This window comes from Vicia villosa, linkage group LG3, assembly GCF_029867415.1.
Source record: "Vicia villosa cultivar HV-30 ecotype Madison, WI linkage group LG3, Vvil1.0, whole genome shotgun sequence".
Lineage (NCBI taxonomy): Eukaryota > Viridiplantae > Streptophyta > Magnoliopsida > Fabales > Fabaceae > Vicia > Vicia villosa.
Genome location: NC_081182.1, coordinates 196,877,527 through 196,893,210, shown reverse-complemented (window position 1 = coordinate 196,893,210; position 15,684 = coordinate 196,877,527). Strand labels below are relative to the sequence as shown.

Genomic DNA, 15,684 nt, shown 5'->3' with positions numbered 1-15,684 from the left:
CACATAACAAATATTATGCTCTATATTAATAATTAAAAATAAAAGATAGAGTAGAAAAATAAAAATCTATAAATAAAAAAAAAACCTAGTAAGAATAATGTGATTTTTACTTTTAACACTATTTAGCTATTATAAATAATTAACATAATTATAAATATTAGTAAAATTAAATTTTAAAATAAGGACACCAAAACAAACTTAAGAAGAATGAAAATAGGGAATCAAAAATTGATAATCTATCATATAAGAAAAGTCTACCATTTGGGACTTTCTTAGGCTATCCACATCAGCAACTCTTCTCTCAATTTTCCACGTCACTTTTCTCAATTTTATGCTCATGCTACGACGGTTACACTTCTCAAATTGCAGTTACTTAAGTATCCTCTTTCTCCTATTCATTTCACGTTACAAACTTTCTCCAAATTCTCTTCATCAATTCATTTCACGTTACAAACTTCCAGCGGTTACTACTCTCCACATTCATATTCCCCAAATGCTAACCCTAATTCAAATACTCAGTACTTCACACAACCTTTCATCAACCCTTATCACAACCATTACCACAAATTCATCATTGGACCGCAACAGATTCACAACGTGCGGAGCACCGTCATCGGTAACAAATCTTCTTCTTCTTCAGCGGTTTCGCAAAAACCGTTTCTCTTTCAAATGCTATTCTCTCCCTTTTCCCATTATCAATGGCATCGCTTCATAAACCCTAATCCATAATTTGTTTCTGTTTCTGTTTCTCACTCGATTCTTTTCTCTCCATATTCCATTCAATTGCATAAGGTGAAAAACAAACCATGGAGCACGGTTGCGACATCAGATTCACGAACAACAATTTGCGGATCCGTCAACAAGCTTCCATTCGCACACTGATTGAAAAACAAACCATGGAGCACGGTTGCGACATCAGATTCACGAACAACAATTTGCGGATCCGTCAACAAGCTTCCATTCGCACACTGATTGAAGCAATTATTGGGTTTTGTCTGAATTTTCAGATAAGGTTTGTTTTTTGATGCAGATTAGATAGATTCCTTTCATGTGCATTTTCTGATCGGTTTTGCTTGAATGGGAAAATAGAGGGAAACAATGTTGGAATTTTGAAGGTGAGATTAATTTAGGTATGAATTGGTTCGTTGGTTTATTGTTTTTCTTATTTGATTGTGTTTGTGTTTTTGTTAATTATAGGACGGGAATGTGGAAATTGGAGATGAAAAGGAGAAATTGAGAACATATAATGGTCCTGTGAAGGATAAGAAAGTGAAACAGCCAAGTGGTAAAGGTGTGAATGCAGGTTTGGTGAGAAAGAACAAAGTCGGGAAAGATGAAGAGGTGGCAGCAACAGCGGCTGTTTTGAATGGTACTTTGAGTTTAGACTCGAATCTAGGCAGGCGGTTAAGAGCAGACTGTTGAATGACAAGCACACTCGATTGAACAAGGTAATGGTTTCCTTTGATTGTGATTTCTCGGTTTGTTCTTTAGCTTTTTCGATTTGTGCGGTGAAATTGTAGTGTTGGCGTTTACTGATATTTTTTTGCACTTTCTCTCAGCAAGCGGGAAAGTCTGATGCAGTGTCTTCTGAAGCACCAATGTATGAAATGCTTTTTATATTCGTTTTGAATTGTTTGTAATATTTTTTCTGAGAAAAGAATATGGTATGCATATTCTATCATCTTAATTATTTGATGTGTGGATTGTAATTTATTGGATACAGATTTAGCCATAGCATTGAATGCTACAAGCAACGGGTGAGTTGTTCCATCTAAAAGCATGTTTAAGATCTTATTGGCAGTTATAGATTGTTATTTGATGTTTGATGTTTGATGTTTGGTGAGTTATTGGCAGTTATAGCACTGAATGCTACAAGCAATGGGTGAGTTGTTCTATCTACTCCAGTTTTGATATTTGATGTTTTGTTAAACAATTTATTACTTTATATTGTTCATAATTCAAAATGCATTCATCATAGAGGTCGCAAAGGTCGCAACTTTTAACCATTCATGAATTCTACTTTTCTATATTTCGAATTCTATCTTATTGTCTACTAATCTAAACTCAATTGACAGCAGATTGGGATATCTAAATAGTGGTCTTCCACACAGACAGCGGTAAGCGGGTTGCATATGATTGGAGTGTCGTGTTCACATCTAAGGGTAAATTTTTTTATTTGCTGTTAAATTTGATATGATATGATCTATGCTTTGACTTCGCGATATCAGAATAGCAATCTGTTGGATTTGATTGAAAACTTTCTCGAAGTTTTACATTGCTGTTTGGTTTAGATATCAATTATTGTCTGGAAAATGTATTTTATCTTGCTCTTTTCTTTCATTACTTTTCAGGTGCATGGAATACTCTCTTAAATGGATCCAACAGTGGTTGATTTAGTGATAAGATTGCAAGCCAGGGTGGCCCAGTTCAGATATTGGTTATGCTTTATATGACTGGTCATGCTTATGAGACTAATGGGGTTGTAATTTATGATGAGTAATTTATGATGATTTTGATTTTGTATAGGTTTTACTGATTCATAGATCTGATTTTTTAAAATATGATTTTGTTTAGTTATGTGTGAATTTGCTGCTATTGACTGGTATTAAAAGAAGGCTTTAGTGTTATCGATTATTTGCAGTCTGCGATTGTCGACAGGAATAAGAGGTATGTTATCAAATAATGCACATTTGCTTGATTACTAATTAGTATATGATGTATTATTTCTGCTGTATTTCAATTCAAATGTACTCTTTTATTTCATGGTTTTTGAAACAAATTATGTAGATGGATCTGAATAGAGAGGATGAGAGAGCCAGAATAGAAGTTGCAGGAAGAAGAGTCATTCATCGATTCTCCTCCAATATTATCATTATTATGAGTAAAAATGATTTTTTATGTATATTTTTTCATTTACTATTAGCAATTGTTATTTGAAATTGTGAAATTGTTCTGTTGTCTCAGATCTGCCTCTTTCAATTTGGGATTATTTTGGATTAATTTACTTCAGCTAGGTTGCAATTTGAATCAATAATTTTTGCGGCCTTGATTTCTGAAAAAATCTGGTTTAGTTTGCGGTGATTTAATGTCGAACCTGTTATTTTTTTGCTCTGGTGCATATTGTTTGAGTTATTAGGCTGTTTGTTTTTCTTTGTTGCTGAGAGTTTAATGAATTTAATGGCTGATTTCAGGTCAAGGAAGGTGTTCAGTCATTTACATTTTAGATACAATGTCGTCAAATTCGAAATACCTGATTCTGAATGATAAGCCCATTAATCAGTGGAAGGTTACAGAGTTGAGAGAGGAGTTGAAGAAAAGGAAGTTACCAACCAAAGGTTTAAAGGAGGATTTAATCAATTGTTTGGATGAAGCTATTCGTGAGGAAAGGGAGGTTGCTGAGGCTTCGCCCGAACAGGAAGAGGATGCTCTTGAACAAGAGGCTGCTGAGGCTTCCCCTGAACAGGAGAAGGCTGCTATTTAAATATAAGGTAACTTTCTTGCATCTATAATATATATAATAAACCATTTTTCACTTCAGTTATCTTAGAGTGTCATTATATAACTTCCAGGACTCATACGACTTGAAGTTGTTGCACCACTCCTTTGTGCTGGTATCGCTGTCTATAAAGCAGAGCTTCATGTAGGTGTTGTTGGACTTGGTGGTTTTGGTCACATGGCTGTTGAGTTTGCCAAAGTTTTTGGTGTTAATGTCACTGTAATTAGTACATCGCCAAACACAAAAAAGGAAGCATTAAAACACTTGGCTGCTGATTCATTTCTGATATGTCGTGATCCGGATCGGATGAAGGTTGCAATGAATACTTTAGATGGTATTATCGACACAGTTTCGGTGGATCATCTTTTGCTACCTTTGTTTGGTTACAAAAAGTCAGCTATTTCATTTGTGAAGCATATTATTACCCAGAAATAAATTTAAGCTTCAAAAGATATTAAATATATCTACCACGGTCTTTAAATTATTTTCAATTTTTATACTTTAAATTTAAAGTAATTTGTCGGCAGACCAATGCAGTGATCATTTGGGATCAGTAAAAAAAAACATACATAATTATTTTAAATTAATGGTTTGATTTTATGTTTTAATGATTTTTATTTGTGTTTTAAATATTCTAAATAAGTTATTTATTGAATTAAATTTTTTAATTTATTGATATTTAATGTCAAGTTTTTATTTTTTTATTAATGGAAGATAATGATAAACTAAATTGTTAGTAATTTAAAAAACAAATCTTGATGATGATACGTAGTGCACCAATAATGTTACATAAATATGTGTTAAATTCAATCATTAAACAGTTAGTAATTAGAAATAAATGGAGAGATAATATACTTTTTATTCTATGAAAGTAAATAAAATAAAATAAAAATGACGCACTACAATTTTTATAAAATAAAATAAAATAAATGGAGATGATGATACTTTTTATAAAAATATTAAATTATGTGCTACAATTTGCACTAATTGTCAATTAAAATACGAAAGTTGAAAAAAAATAGGACGCACATGTCTTTTTTTTCAAACCACATTTAAATATATGTTGCATCCCGGTCAAAATTTTATAATTCAAGTAACAATTAGAATAATATTTTAAATTATGATTCTATTTTAAAAAATAATAAAATTTCTTGGTTAAATAACTTCTGGGTCAAATAAAATGTAATTTATTTATGATAAAAAATTGAATAATATTATTTTTTTAAAGAATCGTTTCAATTATTAAATGATCATTTATAACTATTAAATTACAATAATGTCATAGATTAAATATAATTTATGGTGCAATTTAATCTCTCCTCACAAAAGAATTAAACTAACAAAAAAAATATAGAATGTAATAAAATATTACAAATTAAAAACTAAGATATAGACCAAATATCTCTTATTTTACGTCGCCAATATACACAAAATATACGAAAAACCATCAAGCAATTTAATATCATCATTCCTCATTGCAATATTTGCTACGAGTTTTTTCAACAAATTTTTATAACATTAATATCAAAAGATCAATTTACATTAATATATAAAATAGAAATCAGTTACAATTAATTAATTTAATTATTATAAATATTACTCTACATTTTTGTTTATGTCTTTTAATATTCTTTAAGTACTTATTTAATTCTATATGATATATTAAGAGTCATAAATATTTATTAATTTAAATCTCCTACACTCTTTTCTTACCTGAAACCCACTATTAATTTAAACCGTGAATATAGTGATATTAATTTGAAAAATATTTGCTACTAATATATATGGTTGTATTAAAAAATAAAAATAAAAAATTAATATAATTCCGTATTAATTAAAATTATTAATATAAATATATAATACTAATATATAGTTATATTAAGGATTGTGACTATTATATAGTTATATTAAATTTTTTATTATTATATAATTATAATAAAAATCATAATTTATATAAAAATATATCATTTTTTATTTTTTGAATACAAGAAGATATAGTAGTAGAAAATATTTTTACTATAAATATAGAGTCATGTTATTAATTTTATTGAAGGTGTTAATTATTTACAATAATAAAAATAATTATATTATAAAAAAGCATTTATAAAATAGTTTATGATAAAAAATATATAATAATAATAATATAATAGAAAAAATATTTATTTCATTTTAAAGATAATAACCATGAGTATATATTATTTAACTATTAATATAGTTATTTAGTGATTCGAAAAATATTTTTATAGGCTTTAATTTGTATATTAATAATTAATTAAAAAATACAAAACACTAGCAATAAAATTATTTTATGTTAAAAAAATCTATTAAAATTATTTAATTGGTAATCAAAATTCATTAGGTCGAAAATTAATCTTATCCATTAATTGAATCATAAAATAAAATAAATATAAATCAGTTACAATCAATTAAATTAATCATCATAAATATTAATTTAATTTTTTTTATGTCTTTTAATATTTTTAAGTATTTATATAATTGTATATGTTATATTAAGAGTCACAAGTATTCTTTATGTTATATTAAGAGTCACAAATATTTTGAAGTTAGTAATCAAAATATTGAATATTAACGTGAGTATTAAATTACAGAGCAAAATATAAAATATTAACGGGAACATGGAGTTACTGCTAAAAATATTGAATAATAACGGAAACATGGCGTTATTAATCAAACTATTGAATATTAACAGGAACAAATTTGGAATATTAACGGAAACATGAAGTTAGAGATCAAAATAATGAATATTAGCGATAACATGAAGTTACTGATCAAAATATTGAATTTTAACAGGAACATGAAGTTACTGAACAAAATATTGAATATCAACGAGAACACGAAGTTACTGATCAAAACATTAAATATCAAGGGGAACATGAAGTTACTATTGAATATTAACAGGAACAAATTTGGAATATTAACGGAAACACGAAGTTAGTGATCAAAATAATGAATATTAGCGATAACATGAAGTTAATGATCAAAATATTGATTTTTAACGGGAACATGAAGTTAGTGAACAAAATATTGAATATCAACGAGAACACGAAGTTACTGATCAAAATATTAAATATCAAGGGGAACATGAAGTTACTGGTCAAAATATTGAATATTAACGGGAAATGAAGTTTATTGATCAAAATATTGAATATTACTGGGAACACGGAGTTACTGATCAAAATATTGAATATTAACGGGAGCACGGAGTTATATATTAAAATATTAAATATTAACGGGAGCACAAAGTTAATGATCAAAATTGTGAATATTATCGAAAACATTCAGTTAATGATCCAAAATTTAAAAATTAACGGGAACACGAAGTTACTGATCAAAATAATAAAGGATGACGGGAACACGGAGTTATTGACAAAATATTGAATATTAACAGGAACACGAAGTTACTGATAAATTTTTGAATATTAACATAAACAATAAGTTACTGATAAATTTTTTGAATATGAATAGAAACGAATTTGGAATATTAAGGGCAACACGAACTTATTGATCAAAATAATGAATATTAACGGGAGCAAGGAGTTACTGATCAAAATAATGAATATTAACAAGAACATGAAGTTACTGATCAAAATATTGAAAATTAACGGGAAGAAATTTGAAATATTGACGGGAATACGAAGTTACTTATCAAAATAACGAATATTAACGGGAAAATGAAGTAATTGGTCAAAGTATTTTTCTATTAATTATGTATTTTGAATGAATCATTATTATAAATGGAGTTTGTAGTGGTTTCTCATTGGCCTACAAGAGAGAGCTGATCGTTTGAGATTGGGCTGATAGTTTGTAGTTATAATTGAGCCAAAATAACTAATTTTCTCCTTAGCTAGCCAAAAATAATCGATTCTCCTTAGCTGATAGTTTGAGATTGGGCTAATAGTTTGTAGTTTAATCAATTATATTAAATAGTTATCACTAATTGAATTATATAATTTGATTGAATATTTCTTCGTTATAATTTGTGAATTTGCGATTTTAAAACTTTTTCATTATAATTTGTCAAATAAAATATTATTATTTTTATAACTTTTTCAATTTTACCCAAAACTTAATCTTTTACTAATATCTTTTATTTTTCTCAATCACAATGCGCGAAAACGACGGGTACCCGTGCGAACGCACGGGTAAGACACTAGTTAAGATAAAAGATAAACCTAAAAAGATCAACCCGCTGGATTAAGAAACCCACTAATTTACTAATACAGTAAACTGACCGAGTCACACCGGTTTGTATCAGGTCAATTGCAATTAAGGTCCGATAATTTTACCTAACCACTCTACCCTCCGATTCACAATGTAACCTGTCCGATTGTTTGGAATGTCCTGAGTTTTAAACTACTGTTAAGAATGCTCATATTTTTTAATTTTATATTTATAAAAATTTAAACTTAACTAATAATACACAATAACAATATAAATTTACCTTAAAACGCAATTATATGTTTAAACAGAATATAAAAATATTAATTTTTATTTTAGAACAAAATAAAAATGTAAATTTAAGTCTTCTAACTAACTTAAAGTAAAATTGATATTTTAATAATAATTATAATAACTGACAATTATAAATAAGCAACCAAAAATTAAAATTAAAATTGTTAATAGTTTAATGGTCTTAAAATATAATTATGTTTACTTTTGAATTTTTTTATTATTATTTTATTTATAAAAATCTTTTCATATTACATTGGCTCTCTTTCATTCGAACATGTTATTAATTAATAATAAATTTTATTTAATAAAATTGTTTGTTATAGATGTGACAGACAAAGAATGCTCTTATGTTAAATTTACATTTATAATTTAAATTTCTATTATCAAAACGTAAATTTAAATTTAAAAGAAAATAAAAAACATAATTTTGTGTTATTATTAAAATTAGTATTAAAATTTTGTGTTATTATATTAAATAAATTATGAATGATTTAAATTTTATGATAAATAAAAGATAAAATTATGTAAGAGAATAATATTAGTAAATATCTAGATGTAATTAGTATTCATTAATCATTTTAATAATAGTTTGATAACTTATTAATTAATTTATTACTATTTGATTAATTAAATTTATAATTTAAATTTTATTAATTTTATTTTTAAATATGAATATTAGTAAATATTTATTTGCATGTTATTTGAAATAAGTAAATAAGAAAATAAATAAATATTTAATTTGAATTATTAAGTTAAGTGTTCATCATTAGAAATATTAATAACATAAATTAATTGGTCTAATTGTAAAATGAGTATCCTTTAACCTTAATGAACTTGGGTTTGAGACCCCATACATACAAATTTTGTATTTTTTTTAATTTTAGAATCAAAATTGTTTAATATTACTACAAATCATGAGAAATATCAATAACAAATGTACATTAACCTAATGGTTGAGGCATAATAGGTGGTTTAAATGTCTTGGGTTTGATTCTTTAAAAGAATATATTTTAATTTTTTCTGATATTTTTAAATCGGAATTCTTTAAAAATAAAAGTTAATTTAGTATTTAAAAAATTAAAAATAAAAAATAAAACCCATTTTGGCATATAAAAGAATATATTTTAATTTTTTCTGATATTTTTAAATCTGAATTCTTTAAAAATAAAAAATTAATTTAGTATTTAAAAAATAAAATTCATTTTGGCAACTCACGATTTAAAATTAGAAAAAATTAATTTGAAAAAAATATTAATATGGCCTGATTTTATAAGTGATTAAATCACGTCCTTTTTTGTGGAAATTAATTTGGGAGGTGTAGTTTTTGTGAGGGAATTAAATGAGTCTTCACTCTAAACATAAAAATTAATTTAATAATAGAAAATTAAAAATTAAAAATAAAATCCAATATGACCATCCAATCAAAATTTAAAAGTATGAAATAAATGATTTTAGAAAAATATTTACAAAATAATTAATATGGTCTGGTTAAATTTTATAAGAGATTAATTCTGATCTTATTTGTGGAGATTAATTTAAATTTTGTAGTTTTTATAAGAGATAAAAATCCACCTTCATTCTTCTTTCAATATATATGGCCCTCATTTGAGAAAATACTACTCTTCAATTCATACATGTTATTATTTAATAGTAAATTTTAATATTGAAATAGTTTGTTATGGATTTGGTAGACCAAGAATGCTCACATTTTTAAAGTTTGTGTTTATAAAAGTACACATTTAATTAATAATACACAATAAGAACATAAATCTACCTTTAGTTTTATAACAAGTTATAAATTTAAACCATAAAAAACGTTAATATATATATTTAAACCAAAAATAAAAACTTTAGCTTAAGTTTTATAACAAATTAAAAACGTAAATTTAAGTCTTTTAACCAACTTACAATTAAATAGATATTTTGATGGTAATAATGGACAATTATAAATACTAAACCAGAAATTAAAATTAAAATTGTTAAGAATTTAATTGTCTAAAAATATAATTATGTTTTTATAACTGAGTTTTGAATTTTTTTTAAAAAAAAATCTTTTCATATTTCATTTGGATATGTTATTAATTAATAGGAAAACTTATGTACAATTTTGATTCCCTATTTTGGTCGACTCACAAAATCAGTCCCCCTATTTATTTTTTAAACAGTTTTGACCTCTTACCCATTTTTCGTCTAAAAAATATTGTTACGTACTATTTTTAGTTAAGTGACATACTTTTATTTACTTGGCATTAGAAAATTAACTATTCAGTGCATTTTTGACGATATTTTATTCCTTCATTCGTCTTCTTCGGCCATCTTTTTCATCTTCTTTCTCTCTCAGCTTTTTTGTTTGTCTTCTTCGTTCTTCAAAAAATGCTCTCTATGTTATCTCTTGTCCAAAAAGTATGACATGTATACAAAAAAAAGATACATCAATATTTTTTTCATGAAAAATGAGCATGAAAGACCAAAACTGTTTAAAAATTAAATAGTGAAATTGATTACGTAAGTTGGACAAAATGGATAATCAAAACTGTAATTTAGCTTAATTAATAAAATTGTTTGTTATAGAGGTGGCAGATTAAGAATGCTCTCAATTTAAACTTTACATTTTAAATGTAAATTTACCTTTCTAATATAAAAACGTAAATTTAAGTTTTAAAATAAAATAAAAATCTTGATATTTTAAATTCTTATCAAAATGTTTTTAAAATTATTAGCAAAATTTTGTGTTATTATATTAACTAAATTATGAATTATTCAAATTTTATGGTAAATAATAAAATATAATTATACAAGAGAATAATGTTAGTAGAAATATCTAGATGTAATTATGAAAAATTAATTTTAATAATATAGTTTAACATGTTAATTATAAACTAAACACCGTCGGTGTATTTTAATAAATATTATAATTTTTAAATCTAAAATACATTACATGGCACGCGTAAACAATTTGAGCAACCCCTGGTCAACAGTCTAGTTATTCATCTAACTAAAACAATTAGAGTAACCCACCTTATAAATATTCTTTATAATTTATCAATATTTTAAAAAAGTGATATATTTTTAGAAAAAGTTAAATTTAATTTGTTTTATATATATATATATATATATATATATATATATATATATATATATATATATATATATATATATATATATATATATATATATATATATATATATATATATATATATATATATATATTAATTATTAATTTATCCTTTATATTGAATACAATCCTTCAGTTTCTTTTAAAGGTTTTTTTTTTATATTGGTCAACAAAAATGTATATTTTAATATTTTAGAATTTAAAAAGATACTTTGAATTCAATAAATCAAATTTAAATAGTTAATATGCTCAAGATAGAGTCTCTCTAAATGCCTATATAAACAACAGAAATATGTAGAAAATAACATGTTATAAGTAAAAGATGGATTCTACAAGGATTTATGCTTTCATAATGATATACTTGTTGGCTTTCTGCATCTTAACATCAGGTTTGAAACTAATGTTTAAATTTTGAATCTTCACTTTTGAACATACAATATTATTCTTACGTTTCAATGAATTATTTGCATGCAGATCTCTGTAAGAAATCTGAAGGAAGAGATCTTGATGGACCATGTAAATCAGATAAAGATTGTCAACCTGGATGTCCTGGAAAAAAAGGGCAATGTATTCGTGGGCGATGTTGGTGTATTGATGCATCATATTTTGATGATATTAATACTGGTGTTGTACCTCCAATTGCATTATGAGAAAAGTAGTATCGTGATGCAATCATGTATGAATAAAGTTGTTAATTAAAAGTGCAAAAACTATTGTCTATCTTAAGATATTACTATCTTCTAAAGTCGGTTCAACATTATTAAACTTCATTTTACCTCTACTTATACAAATTTCATTTATACAAATATTAAGTTATTATTATTTAAATTTTAATATCATATTAAATATTCTTAAAAAATATTTAATATATTTAAATTATGTGATAAATAAAAGTTAATATAATTACTAATATGCACTCATATATTAGACACCCAATAGAGATGTCAATTTGGTCCATTCGCAGTAGGTATTTACAAATTGTCAATAACAGATAGGATAAAAACCAGTAAACATGGGTACAAACACGACTAAGATAATTACTCACTTAATTTTTATTTTTACAAAACTAAAAACATTTATTGATAAAGATTTAAAGCTTGTTACACTGTGATTGGGCTTTGATAATCTAATTTTGTTTTTCTCCTTGATGACTTTTTGGACCATTCTATGTGTTGGATCATTCACACTACTACAAAAAATAAATTTCACCTCGGATGTGAAATGCATTTAACCTCGGCTACATAAGCAAGGTAACGAAGGATATCATGAAAAGTTGTCACTTTAATCACCGGTTAATAAAAAACTAAGGGGTTAAATTACATTGTTTATCCAGAATATTACATTGTTTACACATAATATTAAAAAAAAAATTAACTTCTCCAATGATCTGATTTTAGGTCTTGGAATAATTGAATTTTGGGGTAGATCAGATGCTAGATATTTGAATCATTGAATAATGGACGCGAGTATATTCTCAATGGTGTGTGCTAAAAGGGTTAGATAAATAAATGATTTTCTGCTTAAATAAATATTTACGAATACAAACCTGAATCCCAAATAATTTTTTGCTCTTGTAATCCATCATAAAGAGCTTTTCAAGGAAAATGCTCTTGCAAACCTTAAAGCGGTGGATGTAGATAGTTTCAAGTGTTTTTTGATGTTACATTATCAATTTATGATATTAAAAATGTTTTTATAATGGAAGCTTTTTATGTTTCACGCGGATCACTATTAGAAGTGTCTTGAGTATTGATACTCATGAAATGGACGACAAAGATTTGCCTAAGGACGATAACCAATATCCTCACGCTAATTATCCCCTCGATTTTGACAAAAATTGAGGGGATATATTTACTCTCGGTTTTAGTAGAACACCGAGGTGAATAAGCTTTTTTTTTAAAAAATATTACATTGTCTACACAGAATATTAAAATACATTGATTACAACAAATCCATATTCATCATTATTGATTTTATTTTTGGAGAACCACAAGTCTTTGTTGTAATCCAGATTTTGTTGCATACCTTGAATGCATCAAACTACTAATTAGTTATTCAAAGGTTGATATCCTTTCTTTGTTTAAATTGAAGCAAAAATAATTTTTTGCATTTGCAATCCATCATAGAGAACTTTTTCAAACTTCTTTAAGTTCCAAGATTTCATTATCTTGAGCAAATTGTTTTATGGAAAATGCTTTCACGAGAAAGAGAACATGATATATTATGGTGGATGTAGATAATTTATTGTGGATTGATGTCTTGGAAATATCTTGAGCATTGTTCCTTTATGAATGTAGGCTAGAGATTCATTATTGTAGCTGCCTAACATATCCCATCGGTTTTGTTAAAAAACTGAGGAAAAAGTATTTTTTTTACATAGAAAAATAAAGTAAAATTAGTAAATCCATCGGTTTTAGAAAAAAAAGCGAGCTAATAAGTTTTAAGTAAAAAATGGTAAATGATAAAGAATTGAAAGTAATAAGTCATGTTTCCATTCCAATTTTTTATCAGTCACCATTATTTGTGTGCAATTTACGACAAGTTTAGGAAAAAAATTCTCAATGTTGTCAACCGAGGAAAGCAATGTTGTTTTCCTTTACTGACCATATAGGAAGGTTATTCCAAATATACAACAACAACATCAACACCATTATCATTGACAAAGCATTGTTCCCACTAAAAATTGAACTCGATATTCTCCTAACCTTCGTTCTTTAGCAGAGGCTGATTTACCACTCGAGCTCAAGTGTTTGGTTAATAAATACGTATATTTAAGTCTTATATCCAATTTACAATCAAATAGATATTTTGTTAATAAAGATTGGCATTTATAAACACTAAATAAAAGTTATAACAATGACTATTACTGATTTAATTATCTACAAATATAATTATGTTGTTTTGTTACATTGACTTTTGAATATAATTTTTAAGGGGTCTTTGCAGTTCGATTTGAATCAGTTTTGAGGTAAAAAATCATATATTTTGAAGATAATTTTACTTGCAGTCCGGTTCAACTGTGGATAATTGATTAAAAAAATAAGATCCAAATTCATGCGATTTGATTTGGTTCGATTTTTGAATATCCAAATTATAAATTATATTTTTATTGATGGTAAAAATATTATTAAATAATAGATATAATATATATATATATATATATATATATATATATATATATATATATATATATATATATATATATATATATATAAATATATATATATATATATATATATATAACATATATTATATAAAAATTTCATATTACAACATAAAACTGGTTGTTTGAAAGAAATGAGATAATTAAAAGGGAATAGATTAAATTAAATTCATGAATAGGTTTTAAAAAAGAAGTATCATGAGATAATAAATTAATACAAAATATCAAATTAATAAAAAACACTTATATATGTATTAAAATATATATACGAGGTTTTGTTTGATTTAGATCGGTTTTGAAAAATCAATCTGCACCGAACGGTTTTTATAAAATGACATCCAAACACATCTAATAATATTCTTTTTTTTTTATAATTTTTCAGTTTTATTAGATCGTTATGTCGTTTTTATTTGAATCAGTATGAATTTAAACACTCCTAATTTTTTTCTATTAGTTTTTTATTTAAGAAAATATTTTTATATTACTTTACTACTCTCTCTTTCATACATGTTATTAATTATTATTAAATTTGAATATTGAAATTTTTTGTTATGGATTTGGCAAACTAAAAAAGCTCACATCTTTTAACTATATATTTAAAAAAACAAGTATAAGTTTAACTAATAATACACAAAAGAACATAAATTTACTTTTAAGAAAGCGTAAATATATGTTTGAACCAAAAATAAAATTTTTAGTTGAAGTTTTACAACAAAATTTAAATCATCTAACCAAACCATGTTACAATTGGATATAAATTTTAATTGCAATAATTGACAATTATAACACTAACCCACTATTTAAAATTAAAATTGTTAATAATTTAATTATCTAAAAATATAATTATATTTTAGAATTTAATTGGTATGCACGGACAATGTAAAGCAGTTTTACATTGTCAATATACTATCAATGAACGGTGGCTGTTAAATGTTTATTAAAAATTTGACTTTTATTTTAATTATTTAAAAAATAATATTTATAAATGGTTATGATGTACTTGGTGTGTAAAGAATTTTACAATGACAGCACATAGTAATTAATCTCTATATTTTAATAAGCTTTTGAGTTTTTGTTTGTGAATTTTTTTTCATATTACATTAGTAGTATTTGCACATGTTATTAATTAATAATAATAATAAAAATAAATTTTATTTAACAATAATAATCAATTGAAATTATGAAAATTGTTTATTATAGATATGACAGACTAAAAATGCTCCCATTTTAACTATACATTTATAAAAATGTAAATTTACCTTTATAATTTCAAAAGCTAAACTTAAGTTTTAACTGAAAATATGATTAAGAGGGGCTTAATAGCTGATTTTTTTTAAAGGGGACTAAAAATTTAAAAAAACCAAATTAGAAGGACTAAAACCGCATTTTATTCTTAAATTTTCAATAATTAACTATTAATTTATCCTTTAAATTGA

The 15,684-nt window shown here is 25.1% G+C and overlaps 1 long non-coding RNA gene across 1 annotated transcript; it reads left to right on the top strand.

Moving 5' to 3' along the window:
- The first annotated feature begins 1,213 nt into the window (after positions 1–1,213).
- LOC131657085 (uncharacterized) lies at positions 1,214–2,162 on the top strand. The gene is made up of 5 exons (XR_009300467.1): positions 1,214–1,448; positions 1,560–1,600; positions 1,724–1,757; positions 1,845–1,882; positions 2,079–2,162. It is a non-coding gene; the product is annotated as an uncharacterized LOC131657085 (long non-coding RNA).
- Positions 2,163–15,684: the final 13,522 nt, after the last annotated feature.